Below are 14,021 nucleotides of genomic sequence, written 5' to 3' on the forward strand. Positions count from 1 at the left end.
GCATTTCATATTTTTACCATACAAACAGAAAATATCTTTGAAAATACATTTACATATCTTAAAACATGTAGTAATCTGAAAAGGATGCATATATAGACATGTCAGTCTATATACACACATACCCTCAGAGCTCCAAGGAAAACTTAATTCTCAGTAAACAATAAATGAAAACATTCAGCCTGAAAATAGTGAACTCTTTGGAATCAACTTGCCAAAAATCTTAGACAATGAAATTTTAATTAAAAAACATGTATACATAAAAATATTTGGGATTCAGACAAAATTGCTAAATAAAGATAGGTCAACCCCTAAACCGTCTATGGAAAAACAAAAGAAAAGAAATCCTCAGTATCATGTAATAACCTATCATGGAAAAGAACCTACAAAAGAATAGATGCGTATCTGCATAACTAAATCACTCTGATATACATCTGAAATTCAACACTGTAAATCTATTTACTGGAAAAAATTGTAAAGAAAGCTTCTAAAATACAGAGTTATAAAGAAAAAAAAATCCTAAAGAATGCAGAAAGTATATATGAATTGAAACAAAAATAGAAAAAAACACAAAAATAAAGCTTGTTGGGATAATAAGACAAGAGCTGCTTCTTGGAAAAAGAAAATCAGAAACATTGATACAACTGTGGCAAATCTAATAAGGGGACAGGGAGGTTAATTCCAATACTAGAAATGAGGAACGAAATGGGATTCTGAGAGGATAACATTCAACTCTGAGTGGAATTACTTTTGTTTCAGAAAGGTCCAGTCAAGCAACAACCTGGGGAAAGAAAGGGAAGGAAAGAAAGAGGAAGAGAGACAAGGGAAGATAGCAAGAAAAAGAAAGGAAAGGAGAAGGAAGGAATAGTAAATGTCTCAACAAATGTTGTAAACTATCCAATAAAACAATTCTCTTCAAGATTTAAAAGCAGAAACGGAAATTTATTAAGCTAGATACTCATTGCTTTTGATGGTACTCAGAACAAGAAAGCCCATTTACACATCACTGTTTAGAAGTTTAGAACTGGCCAACACAATACGATTATTTAAAAAAATAAAAATATGCCATGTTATTTGTAAAAAGACAGCAGAAATAAATACTAATTTTACTTATAAAGTTTTGGCAACATTAATAAAATAATAAATTTTACCTGAAAGAACAAGCAAAGCAGACAAGGAAATTCACAAAGGGCAGTAACAAAATAGTAATCTTGACAAATCTTCAATATATTTGTAAAGAAAACAAAGTGTCATTGTGTGAACAAAATATAGAGGTATCAATAGAAAAACAGAGGAAGCTCCTGAAAGAACTCAACTCACTATTAACTATCTTTGATTTGCAGGCACGGAAACTGACTCAAGTTAATTCTAAGAAGCAAAGCCCTGATGTTATTATCTCTTCCTTTTTCTTTTTTCTTTCTTTTTTTTCTTTGTGAAAATTTAGGAAATTTAGGCTGGAGAGGGAAGAAGAGGATAGAGACTTCAAGTGCCTTTAAGGAGGAGGAGGAAACAGAGGGGGTTGGAGATTTGATTGTGTTATTTGAACAGCATTGGTGAAGCTCAAACAAGGGAGGTAGCAAGCCATGCAGGCCTGCGGGAAGAGCATTTCCAGAAGAACAGCACTTGCAGTCTTGGGATCGGGAAGAAATGGAATTTGATGGGGGGAAACCAAGGCCAGTGTTGTCAAAAAGAGTACATTAGTGGGGAAAATAGTAGAGTAGAAGGACCGAGAATGGAAGAGAGGAGCAGTCAGGGACCTATTGCAGGAACCTTTTAATTTGGCAATAAATACAACTTGTAGTCCTTAGGAGCATACTTCACAGCAACTAACAGCAACAGTGTTGATAATACTAGGCAACAATAAAAACACATAACTAAAACATTTCGTATTTTTACTATAGAAATCGAAGAAAGGAGATAAGAATGCAATAGTCTGCATACTTATTGATACAGAGAGTTTTCACCTGAGACCAGAACACACACACACACACTCTTGATACAACTAAAAGTGGTTTCAGCTGACACTTAGCAAAGTGCTTTGGCCCAAGTAAACTAACTGGAAAGGCCTAGTAAAATATTCACAGGGCAAATAAATCAATAAAGCTTTGAGTAAATAAATGCAATTTATTTGAATTTGAATTTACACTCAGGAAATTACCTAAAATGGAGACAATAGATTCACTACAGATTAATCATCTGTAGTCCTTCCTCTTCAGTTCTGAGAGGGATGCTAACCCCTTGGTGATTATCACTTTCCAGCATTTTGTGAAAGCTTAGAGGACTTAAATAAATTGAGGAGAGGGGAGAGTGGGGAGAGACAAAGAGGAGGAGAAAGGAAGAGGAAACGGAGAGATTGCTCCTGGCACAGGTCTACAGACAGGATGCCAACTTCCTTGAATGGTGCACAGAGATTGCTAGGTATCTGTGCCAGAAGTGGAGAAAGGGTGACATTCAACTCCAGGAGGAGACTCAACTCCAAGAACCTATGGAGGCAGCCAAGTGTGCTGATGTTCAGGAACCAATACTTAGAGGGTACCCCACAGGTCTGTGAAAGAGCCCTTGGAGACCACAAGAAAAAAGGTTTCCACAAGTATAATCACAGATTAGATGGTTGGATAGATTAGAGGAAGGATAACTCTATGACCTGATAATTACTGAAATACATGAGACAATTCTTGCACTCAGACTGTGTCAAGAAAGACTGAAACTCAATTAGTTTGATACAATGGGAAATTACACACCCAAAGAATTAGCTGTTAACTGAACTACATTTGTGTCCAAGGCAAGATAAAATACAAAACTGAAATCTTCACACGTTCAACTAGGGTAAGACACATGTAACTGGAAAAGGTAAGGAAAAGTTCTAAAAAGGGTTTAATCACCCTGGACTATTTGTATCCACTATATTTACTATTCGTGGACAACTCCATTGTAGCTTAAGGGTAAGAGAACTCAATTTACCCCCATTCAAAAACTGAACAGATTTCCTGTGTTTGATACTTTTCAGTTAAAACTATGGGTTCAGCACAAATCAAAGTGGATGTCAAGGCTCTTTTTCCTTTGGGAATTTTAACTTGCTTTACTACTGTGTGTGACACAGATATGGCTACCTCATTGTGACTATAGGAAAGGGGATGGAATGAATCAAATTCCCCTTTTGATCACTAAACAGGAGGTCCACAGACACCACATCTCATTCTATTAACTATCTCTGCTTCTCCAACTGCAGTCAATGATACACAGGGCCTGCCTGATGCTTGCAAGGGTCTCTCACCAAACACAGGCATTTTAACGGTTGGCTTCCTTGAGATGTCCCTGGGCTAGGTAAAAACACTCTGAGACAGGGTTCCTTCTACCTTGGCTCTATGCCTGGAGTGAATGTATGCCTCTTCCTCTGCTGGGGCAAGAAGCCACAGCTCTTCACTGATTAAATCCCATGTCTGGTGCAAACTCACATCACAGCTTCTCCATCAACTTCTCCACTGCACGCTTTCAGAGCCAGGTTATCTTAGATCAGCACAAGAGGCACTTCAGAGAGTGACATTCAAATCTGGCTATATAGTTGATACTGAGATCTTCAAGGCATGAAAACAGTTGAAAATTACGTTGCTAAAACACTCTACAGATTATAGTAGAGCTTTCGAACTTACAAGTAACATGAAATACCAAAATAGGTTCTTACTTTTCCTTTCTCCAATTCTCTCATTCTCTCTCTCTCACACACACATGCACACATCCTTTTTACGTTAAGACAATTATATGAAAAACAGATAATAGATTTTTAAATAACATCTCAATATGCAGATCAAACAAAACTGTACTTCCTCTATTTAAAACAAAAACACATAAATTACCCATTGGTTTCTCTATATTTGATATTATTGAATAATGTTATAATTTGATTTTTTTTGTTGTTTTTAATGGAGTTTTTAACTTTGACTGAAATACTTGCTTCAGACGTACTGAAAGTAGAATTAATTTTTCTTTTCTTTTTTTGACCTCCTACTTTTAGATTTGGGGGGTGATGATTCAGAATCAGATGTGTTCACAGTAATGGATGCTACTTCCACCAATCCTGGTTGAAGGGGTTCCAGTGATACCTGAATAACAATTTTTGTTTCAGGAGGTAATCCTTCTAGCTGCTTAGGCTTCTTAAACATTTGATGATATTGGGTCTTGTGCTCCCTTTTCTCTTTGAAAGTTAAAAACTGTAGCTGACATTTGGAACACTGGTGAAAACTCTTTTCCAGTGCCCTCTATAATGAAGTCTGTAGGGTGCTGCAGTTTTAAAAATTTTGAGACAAAACGGGCAAAGTAAATTCTTAGTGTTACCATGGTATGCTCTGAAATGTGCATCCACATCTGCAAAAAATGATGATCTGTAACTGCAAACCTGGCATACATAGGGCATTTCACCAGGCTTATGATTGTCTTTCATGTGCTCTAAGAGAACCTGATCTGTCTCAAAGGACAACTCACAGATGTGACAGACTGCGGAGGGCTCCTGGGGAGTGTGGACACTTTCAATGTGACACTGCAGCTGGAAGGGAGTAGAAAACTGGCGAAGGCAATGCTGGTAGGTGGTGTGGTTTTTCCAGCTGTCACCTCTCTGCCTCTCAAGTTCCAAATGGTGCTCCATGTGATTCATAAGCTTGACATTTTTTAGAACTTTCAAGCAGCTGAGGCATTTAAACGCTGTGTGGGTCTTCGGTTCTGGCTGCCCAACTCCTCTATGCTCTCCATAGTAGAAGTCACGAAGTAACACAAACAGATTTCCTTCTGTGGGATCAACGGTCTTGTTTGGACTTGCTAAACTTGGAAAATCAGTTTTTGTCAGTCCATCTTCTCCTAAAGGTCTTACAGGCTTGCAATGAACATTGTCCTTTGGAAAAGGTGTTGGACAAGGTTCTCCATTCTGAACATGGCTTAGTGAGGTATGGACACAGTCTGGTGTGCTTTGCTGAGTGGTCACTGTATGAAAAAAACCTGACGGGGAAAAACCTAAAGAATGTTCCCCTACAATGCCATCACTGAGTTTAGGCCTTCTGGGATTTCTGCGATTTGTTTCACAAGGGAAAGTCGCTTTGATACATGAGGACTTTTAGTCATATCTCCTGCAGAAACTGCTGTTTCTACTGGATGCTGCAATGAACTTGTGAAGGTAATCAAAGAAGAACATAACTCCTTTGGAAAGCTATTAGGCACTATTTGTGGTGAAATATTTTTATAATCAGCTTGAGACAAAGGTTCAATAATAACAGGACCCGAAAAACCCTCCCTTTAGCCGTCAGGCACTGCTTTGGCTGAACCACGCTCCAGTCCTTACCGGTCCCCGTTGACGGAAGAGACAGAACTGCCTGCAGCTCACCTGCCCTAAGCAGTTCCCGGATTAAGCCTGAAGAGGCGAGCCTGAGGGGATGTGGCCTCCTCAGGTCTGGGGCACCGCCTCAGCTACCCCTACAGGCGTGCGGGCTGCCTCCGATGATTGGCTGCCAGGTGTCGGCGCCTGCAATCTGATTGGCCGCGAGGCCGAGTTGGGCGCATGCACTGGGGATGCCTTCCCCCCACCCCCACAACCCCCCACCCCGTAAAAGCACCCACTGTGGGCGTGGTCAGGCTGAATCTGAATCTCAAGGGTCTTGGGTCGAGATTTGCTCAGCTCACCATCGGGAAGAAAGAAAAAACAGATGGCACAGTCGCCAGGGCACAGGGCTGAGAACGGCCTCCGAGTCTACCAGGAGACTCCAGTGATGGTGTCCAGCACTCACAGCCCTCAGGGGTGACTTCCTTTAAGCAAGTTCTTTGCTTAAGGAACTTCACCGTACAGTGGATCTTGACGCCCCTCCTCCTGGAATTACATTTCAATCAAGGCAGGGCAGCCTGCCCCTTTTTTTGCACTGTCTATTGTGAGCTAAGAATAAGCTTTACTTTTTCTCCCCCTCCTTCTCCTCCTCCTCCTCCCCCTCCTCCTCCTCCCCCTTCTTCTCCTCCTCCTCCTTTCTTCCCTTTTTTTTTTTTTTTTAATTTTAGAGCTTTCCAGTTTTAATGGCTGAGGAAAACCTAAAAGAATTTTGTTTTCTGACGTGAAAATTGTGTGAAATTCAATTTTCGGAGTCCTTAAAGTTGGAACAGGGACTTGACAGTTTCTTTGGTTATTATCCATGGCTGAAAACTTAATTAATCGCCAATGATCATATTCACAAAGCCTAACATATTTCTTTTTTGGCCCTTTACAGAGTGTTTTTCAAATGCCCTGTTCTGCTGGAAGTCTCCTTGTAGACTGTTGAGATCTCCTATGGGAGGATAAAGTTTTGATTTTGTTACATTAGTTTCTTCTCTGTTATATTCATTTTTCATTCTTTAGTAATTTCATTCCTTCATATCGCTATAAGTTTGTTCTGTTGCTCATCTTTACAGCTTTTTGAGATAACTATTTGTAACTCTCATTTCTCTTGTATCTAATGCTATAAATTTACCTTAATTTGTTGTTGTTGTTCAGTCCCTCAGTCATGTTGGACTCTTTGCAACGCCATGGACTGCATGCAGCACACCAGGCTTCCCTGTCCTTCACTGTCTCCTGGAGTTTGCTCAAATTCATGTCCACTGAGTTGGTGATACCATCCAAACATCTCATCCTTTGCCGCCCACTTCTTCTCCTGCCCTCAGTCTTTCCCAGCATCAAGGTGGTTTCCAATGAGTTGGCTTTTCCCATCAGGTGGCCAAACTATTAGATCGTCAGATTCAGCATCAGTCCTTCCAGTGAATATTCAGAGTTGATTGCCTTAGGATTAACTGGTTGGATCTTGCTATCCAAGGGACTCTCAAGAGTCATCTCCAACACCACAATTCAAAAGCATCAGTTCTTCAGCACTCCACCTTCTTTATGGTCCAGCTCTCACACCCATACATGACTGCCAGAAAAACCATAGCTGTGACTAGGTGGACTTTGTCAGCAAAGAAATGTCTCTGCTTTTTAATATGCTGTCTAGGTGTGTCATAGCTTTTCTTCCAAGGGCCGCATAGCTTTTAAGCTCATGGCTGCATTCACCATCCACAATCATTTTGGACCCCAAGAAAATAAAGTCTGTTACTGTTTCCATTGTTTCTCCGTACAAATTTAACTATGTCCCACAATTGTTGCTGAATACAATGTTCATTATCATTCACTTCCAAGTATATCCTAATATTCCCTTCTAAAGACAAGACTATATATTGCATGGGTTCTCTGGTCACGCAACTGGTAAATCACTTTCCAGCCAATGCAGGAGACACAAGAGGCCTGGGTTCGATCCCGGGTCAGGAGGATCCCCTGGAGAAAATAATGGCAATCTGCTCCAGGATCCTTGCATGAAAATTCCATAGAGATATATATTATGTATTAATATAGTTATTTATATTTTCCAAGTGAATGGCATTTTAAAAGATGTTTCTTGGTCAATTTCTCATTATTGCATCATAGTCAGATGACACAGTCTAAATATTACTGATCCTTTGTATTTGAAGATTTCCATTCAGTTAAGTATACCGTACTTCAGATTTCCATCTCAGTGAAGTCAAGATTAAGTGGGTGTTATATAGAGAAAATACTTGCAATGTCTAAAATGTATATATGTGAAATGACATCCTTTATGCTTCACAGTTATGCCAGCATCTTTCAGTAGGGTACCCTTAACTAAGTTCCAGGGTTTTCTCAAATTTTTCCAGTTTTTCCACAAATGTTCTTTCCCACTTTCATATTCTCATATAGGATACTGACCTGCATGAGAATATATAGCAAAAAGCTATAGATACCTCCCTTAGCTTACTCTGGTCTATAGCAGTTTCTTAAACTTTCCTTGTTTTTCATGACTTTTGACAGTTTTCAGGAGTCCTTCAGGGACAGGTATTTTGCAGAATGACTCTCTATACGGGTTTGGTATGTTTCTCCTGATTGCCCTGGGGTTTATATAATTTTAGAACTATACCTCCAAGGCAAAATATCTTTCTCATCACTTCCCATCAAGGATTCATGCTATCAATATGACTTACTGCTAGTTCCTCTGCTATAAAGTTGTCTCCTTCCTACTGACATATTCTGTTCTTGGAAAAAAGCCACTAAACACAGCCTACATTTAGGGAGGGGCATGGAATCTCATCTTGAGGACAATATCTAAGAGATGCACAAATTACTGAGTATACAAGTTAATGGAAACTCATTTATAAGGAAGATCTGGTTCTTCTAGGCATATCTTTTAATTTTAAATTAATTAAAGTAAAGATTTAATAGGTTTCCCAATTGATGCTAGTGGTAAAGTACCTGCCTGCCAATACAGGAGATGTAAATGATGTGGGTTCAACCCCTGGGTCAGGAAGAACCCCTGGAAAGGGAAATGGCAACCCACTCCAGTATTATTGTCTGGAGAATCCCAGGGACAGAGGAGCCTGGTGCACTACACTGATGGGGTCTCAAAGAGTTGGACAGACTGAAGCGGCTGAACACACGCAAAGATTTAATACCTCAGTCACACTGGCTACATTTTAACATTTGCAAAGTGGCATATTAGACAAGGACATAGAAAATATTTTTATTGAGAGTTCCTTAGTGATCCAGTTGTTAGAGATTTGTGCTCCTACTGCAGGGGCCAGAGAGTCAATCCCTGGTTGAAGATCTAAGGTCCCTTAATCCTCACAGCAAGGCCAAACAAACAAACAAACACACAAACATACAAACAAAAACCCTGCCAGATGAACACTCCATCTGATAATTTAGATAAAGAATATAAACAGAACATCTCACAGAAAAGAAACATAAGCATTCGTATATGTGAAAAGCTGATCACCCTTATTAGGGAATACATGTAACAATTATTAAAAAAAATTTTTTCTATTGCTGCAGAAATGTCTCTGACTAGCACTGACTTAGGTCATTGTTTTGCCAACCTGTCTTCTTTTCAAATGTAGTGCATATTAACACATGAAACTGCTTTAGCTCTGTCTCAATAATTTGCTATTTTCACTACCATTCAGTTCAATAGTGTTTTTTCCCATAACAATTTCTCTTAGGAGCAATAAGTTATTTAGGTTCAGAAGCAGGAGAAGGAAGAGCCTAAACCACAACATTAAAGAGGCTTGTGAATTACAGACATGCCACTTTTGCACTTTGGGTTCCTGGCAATCCTTACTCTATCCTCAGCCTGTTTGCAGTGATATTGCTTCGTTTTCAAACTTTGGGAGTTCTGTACTCCTCAGTTATCTTTCTGGGTTTTTGTTTGGTCATGCCACAGAACCTGTGGGTTCTTAGTTTCAATACCAGGTGTTGAACCATGGCCATTGACAGTGAAAGCATCAAGTCCTAACCACTGAACCAACAGGGATTTCTCATATCTTTTTCTTTCTTTCTTTCAAATATTTATTCATTTACTTGCTGTGCTTGTTTTTAGTTCCAGCACAAGGACCCTTCAATCTTCATTGTAGCATGTGGCAGCAGGAATTTTAATTGTCACATGTGGTAGTTTTAGTTGCAGTATGTGGGATCTAATGCCCCGACCAGGGAATGAACTTGGACGCCCTAATCTGGGAGCACCGAGTATTTCCACCAGACTACAGGGATGTCCTTCCCATGACTGAACCCAGGTCTCCCACATTGCAAGTGAATTCCTTACTGTCTGCACCACCATAGCTTTGACTATAAGAATTTTGGTCAGCAGAGTGATGCCTCAGCTTTTTTTTTTCTTTTTCTTTCTTTCTTTCTTTCTTTCTTTCTTTCTTTCTTTCTTTCTTTCTTTCTTTCTTTCTTTCTTTCTTTCTTTCTCTCTCTCTCTCTCTCTCTCTCTCTCTCTCTCTCTGTCTCTCTCTCTGTCTCTCTCTCTGTGTGTGTCTCTCTCTCTCTCTCTTTCTTTCTTTCTTTCTTTCTTTCTTTCTTTCTTTCTTTCTTTCTTTCTTTCTTTTTTAATGCTGTCTATGTTTGTCACAGCTTTTCTTCCAAGGAGCTAGCTTCCTTTAATTTTGTGGCTACATTCACCATCCACAGTGATTTTGGAATCCAAGAAAATAAAATCTGCTGTTATTTTCAATTGTTCACCATTTCTTTGCCATAAAATGATGGGACCAGATGTTTTGAACTTCATTTTTTGAAATTTGAGTTTTAAGCCAGTCTTTCACCCTCCTCTTTTGTCACCATCAAGAGGCTCTTCACTTTCTGCCCTTAGGGTGACATCATCTGCATATCTGAGGTTGTCGCTGTTTCTCCAGCAATCTTGATTCCAGATTGTGCTTCATCCGGCCCAGTGTTTTTCATGATGTCCTCTGCATTTAAGTTAAATAGGCAGGGCAATAGTATATAATCCTGATGTACTCCTTTCTCTATTTGGAACCAGTCACTTCTTCCATGTCCAGTTCCAACTGTTGCTTCTTGACCTGCATACAGATTTCTCAGGAGGCAGGTCAGATGGTCTGGTATTCCCATCTCTTTAAGAATTTTCCAGAGTTTGTTGTGGTTCACACAGGCGAAGGTCTCATCACTTCATGGAAAATAGATGAAGAAAAAATGAAAACTGACAGAATTTATTTTCTTGAGCTCCAAAATCACTGCAGATGGTGACTGCAGCCACAAAATTAAAAGATGCTTGCTCCTTGGAAGAAAAGCTGTGACAAATCTAGACAGCATATGAAAAAGCAGAGACATTACTTTGCCAACAAAGGCCGTGTAGTCCAGGCTATTGTTCTCCCACTAGTCATGTATGGATGTGAGAGTTGGAGCATAAAGATGGCTGAGCACCAAAGAATTGATGCTTTTGAAGTGTGGTGTTGGTGAAGATTCCTGAGTGTCTGTTGGACTGGCAGGGAGATCAAGCCAGTCAGTCCTATAGGAAATCATCAATGAATAGTCACTGTAAGGAATGATACTGAATGTGAAGCTCTGATACTTTGACCACCTTATGGGGAGAGCTGACTCATTAGAATACACCCTAATGCCAGAAAAGTTTGAAAGAAGGAGGAAGGGATGACAGAGAATGAGATGGTTGGATGGCATCACACACTCAACGGACTTGAGCTTGAGCAAGCTCCAGGAGACGGTGAAGGACAGAGAAGCCTGGTGTCTGCAGTCCATGGGATCGCAAAGAGTGAACACGATTGCCCAACAACAAATTATTATTTGTCTTGCTTGATGTTTTTCTTGTTTCTGCAGTTTTTCACTTCTAATTAAATTTGTTCTTTGAAATTCATGGAAGGTCTAGGACCAGAAATGTTTCTACAAATAAGGGAGGACGTTGGTGGGGGTTGAGCAGGGGATGGTCTATCGCTGGGAAAGCCCTGCAGGGTCCTGCTCAGTTATATGATGAAACAGACTGACAATGCCAAGTGTTCAATAGAAATGGAAATGCCAGTACTGTTAGTGGAAATACACATTGCTTCAATCAGTTTCAAAAAAGCATTTGACTGTACCTGCATGTTAGAATGGCTGAGTCAGTAACATCTGCCTGCAATGGAGGAGACCTTGGTTTGAACCCTGGGTCAGGAAAATCCTCTGGAGAAGAAAATAGCAACCCATTGTTGCATTCTTGCCTGGGAAATCCTATGGACAGTGGAGCCTGGTTGGATAGTCTATGGGGTTGTAACAGTTAAATACCACTTAGCAACTAAACCACTACCACATGCATTGTCAGAAAAGCTTATGTCTACACATATAGATTTAGCTATCCTAGAGAAATTACAATGAAAGACACAAAAACGTTCATAGGCAGCTTATTCAAGAAGGAAAAAATAAGAGCCTTAAATTTCAGGCACAGTAAAATGGACATATAAGACTATGCCAACTCATCTGAGGGAATTCTACCAAGCAATCAAAAAAGAGTGTTCCACAGCTACATACAATAAGAATGCATCTCACTTATTTAAAGGAAAACCAAGGACAGGGGAACAGATAGTCTATTGTGTTATTCTATTTATTTAAAATTTGAAACAAAGGAAAATGAATCCCTGGTGCTAGAGGTCAGAGAAGTGGTTACTTTGAGGGGCAGAGAGTGGCCAGTAAGGAATATGGAGATTTCAAAGCTACTTGATAGTAGAGAGAGGAAACAAATACAATCTCAGTTACAGTAAAGCCAGACTTTATTTACTTGGGCTCCAAAGTAACCGTAGATGGTTCCTGATGCCATGAAATTAAAAGATGCTCACTCCTTGGAAGAAAAGTTGTGACAAAGTTAGACAGTGTATTAAAAGAAAGAGACATTACTTTGCCAACAAATGTCCATAAAGTCAAAGCTATGGTGTTTCCAGTAGTCAGGTACAGATGGAGGAGCTGCACCATAAAGAAGCCTGAGTGCTGAAGAATTGATCTTTTCAAACTGTGGTGTTGGAGAATGGAGAAGACTCTTGAGAGTCCCTTGAACTGCAAGGAGATCCAAGCAGTCAATCCTAAGGGAAATCAACCCTGAATCTTCAGTGGAAAAACTGATGCTGAAGCTCCAATACTTTGGCCTCCTGAAGGGAAGAGTCAACTCATTGGGAAAACAAAACAAAACAAAACCCTTGATCCTGGGAAATACTGAAGGCAGCAGCAGAAGGCATGACAGAGGATGAGATGGTTGGGTGGCATCAGCAACCCAACAGAATGAGTTTGAGCAAGCTTCAGGGGATGGTGATGGACAGGGAAGCGTGGCATACAGAAGTTCATAGGGTCACAGGGAGTCAGACATGACTGAGCAACTGAACAACAAAAGCCAGGCAGGGTCTTTATGTACAGCTGGCTGAACCTCAATGGGGCTTTTCAGAATTTCTGGAGGTGGGTAGAAAATAATTTTTCAGCCAGATCTCTTGCTGCAACATGTCTGGAATATTTCGTGTTTGTAGTCAATCTTTTTTGTGTTTTTTTTCTGTGTGGCACTTGGGAGTCAGTGTTCCTCACAATGATGGATGGTGTCTCTCTCAGTCCCAGCTGAACTGAACTTTGGATCATGACCTCTGTTTCAGGAGGTAACCCTCGCAAGTGCTCTGGCTTTTGGAATGACCGATGATTCTTGGTTTGGTTCTCTGTCTTTTCCTTCACGTTCAAACTTTGTAGCCAGCACTCGCAACATGGAAAGACCCTCCTGTTCCAGTTCCTCTGAGCGTGATTTACAAAGGATGTCACCTGTTTGAAAATCTCGAGGCAAAACAGACAAACAAATTGTTCATATTTCCATGCCATGTACTAAAATACACCTCTACATTCACAAAGGCTGACAATCTGTAATTGCAAACACGGCACACATAGGGCATTTTGCCAGGTTTGTGACTGTCCTTCATGTGCTGTAAGAGAACCTGATCTGTTTTGAAGGACAATTCACAGATATTACAGACCGTGGAGGGCTCCCAGGAAGCAGGGACACTTTCCATGTGACACTGCAGCTGGAACGAGGTGGGAAACTGGTGGTGGCAGTGCTGGCAGGTAGTGTGGGTTTCCCAGCTGTCACCCTTCTGCCTCTCAAGCTCCAGATGGTTCCTCAGGTGGGTCATAAACTTGGCATATTTTAGAACACTCAAGCAGCTGAGGCATTTGAAGGCTGTGTGAGTCTTCTGTTCTGGTGCCGTCTCTTGTATGCTGCCATAGTAAAAACCACCAAATAACATTTACTTTCATCGGTAAATTTGATCCCAGATTTACTTTCATGGGATCAACAGTCTTGCTCTGACGTGCAAGAGTCAAAAAGTCCATTTTCTCCAGCCCTTACAAACTACATGTTCCTTCTGGATCCATAAGACAGAAGCATGCCTGGTCATTAGTGTGAGTCCATGAAAATGATGCCCCACCATGCACACGGCTCAGTGAGGTTATGATCTTCCAAGGTCATAATTGTGTTTTTCCAGGAGAGATACCTGGGGGGCCATGGGGGAGGCAGGTCCCCCTGGGATTCCATCGCTGAGTTTGGGTCTTTTGGGATTCCCACTGTTAAAATTCACATCAGAAGTGGGACACCGCTTTGAATTAAGAGGGCTTTCATCCTTACCCCCTAATGAGAGAACAGCTCCAGAGAGACAGTGAGGCCGCAGAGAGAGCAATTCTG

The 14,021-nt window shown here is 40.5% G+C and overlaps 2 pseudogenes; both read right to left on the minus strand.

The window, feature by feature from the left end:
• Positions 1-4,325: 4,325 nt before the first annotated feature.
• LOC138431321 (zinc finger protein 280B-like) lies at positions 4,326-6,508 on the minus strand (annotated as a pseudogene).
• Positions 6,509-12,745: 6,237 nt separating this feature from the next.
• LOC138431322 (zinc finger protein 280A-like) lies at positions 12,746-13,587 on the minus strand (annotated as a pseudogene).
• Between the last annotated feature and the right edge of the window lie 434 nt (positions 13,588-14,021).

The sequence above is a fragment of the Ovis canadensis genome, chromosome Y (assembly GCF_042477335.2).
Source record: "Ovis canadensis isolate MfBH-ARS-UI-01 breed Bighorn chromosome Y, ARS-UI_OviCan_v2, whole genome shotgun sequence".
NCBI lineage: Eukaryota > Metazoa > Chordata > Mammalia > Artiodactyla > Bovidae > Ovis > Ovis canadensis.